Below are 1,573 nucleotides of genomic sequence, written 5' to 3' on the forward strand. Positions count from 1 at the left end.
GGAATTTAGGAACCAAGCATATGAAAATGCAAAGATCTACAAAGAGAACACAAAAAGATGGCATGATCAAAAGATAGCAAAGAGGGAGTTCATCGAAGGACAAAAGGTGTTATTGTATAATTCTAGACTTAGGTTCTTCCCTAGGAGGCTTAAGTCTAGATGGTCTGGACCCTTCACCATCATCAAAGTGTACCCCTATGGTCAAGTGGAACTCATGGAGGATAAAACACAGAGAACCTTCACTGCAAATGGCCATAGACTCAAGCATTACTTGGGGGACTCACTGGATGAAAGAATAGTGAGCTACCACTTCAACTGAAAAAGGAAGAACGTCAAGCTAGTGACGATAAAGAAACGCTGGTTGGGAGGCAACCCAACACTTTATATCCTTTTGATTTATTGCTTTATTAGAAGTAGATTGTAAATATTAGCTTAGGAAGTTAATTTCATTTTTGATAGTTAAGGTAGCTTTGTGAGTTAAATTGTGTGCTATTTTTTGGAAATGCAGCTGGATGAAAGCATTTACTAATGATGATGAGTGATTGGGCTAAGAATTAGCTAAAAAGCTAAGTTTGGTATGGCCACTCACCAACTTGATCTAGGCTTACAAGAATTTGGATAAATTAAATTTTTAAGGAGAAAGCTCAGAGATTAAGTTTGGTGTGGCCACTACCATACGAGAATCAATCAGCAAGCCCAATACCACTCAAATTGGAAGCATTTAGTACATTGATGGAGGCTTGAATGTGGATTTTAATGTGTTCAGGGGAGATTAGACGCAAAGAATGTGAAAGGATTGAAATTATTTTGTCCCCATGAACACATTAAAAACCCAATGATAAACCCAATTTATTGAGATGAAAATGAATTAAGTTTGGTGTCCCAAGGGACACCCATCAATTACAATCCCATTCACTAGCATTAGAAAAGAATGTGGAGGATCATTTTTTCATTACTAATGGGGTTTTTGTTTTCTTTTTTCCGGAGATTGAATGGGGCCCACTTGATAGATAACAAGGAGGTAAAAGTGTACTTGCACTTTGGAACTCAACATCTTTAGATAGCACAGCGGGATAAAGGTTGGCGCCTCTTCCCACGCTAGGCGCCACTCCCCAAGTAGAAAACATTGAATTCCCTTCTTTTCCCACCATCAAACCACATCCTTCACTCCTATATATATCCGCTACCCCCTGGTGGACGAAATTGTGATCACTACAACTTCGCATAACTAACCAGCAAGTGTACTGGGTCGTCCAAGTAATAAACCTTACGCGAGTAAGGGTCGATCCCACAGAGATTGTTGGTATGAAGCAAGCTATGGTCACCTTGTAAATCTTAGTCAGGCAAACTCAAATGGATATGGGTGATATACGAATAAAACATAAAGATAAAGATAGAGATACTTATGTAATTCATTGGTGGGAATTTCAGATAAGCGTATGAAGATGCTTGGTCCCTTCCGTCTCTCTGCTTTCCTACTGTCTTCATCCAATCTTTCTTACTCCTTTCCATGGCAAGCTTATACAAGGGTTTCACCGTTGTCAGTGGCTACCTTCCATCCTCTCAATAGAAA

The sequence above is a fragment of the Arachis duranensis genome, chromosome 3 (genome assembly GCF_000817695.3).
Source record: "Arachis duranensis cultivar V14167 chromosome 3, aradu.V14167.gnm2.J7QH, whole genome shotgun sequence".
Lineage (NCBI taxonomy): Eukaryota > Viridiplantae > Streptophyta > Magnoliopsida > Fabales > Fabaceae > Arachis > Arachis duranensis.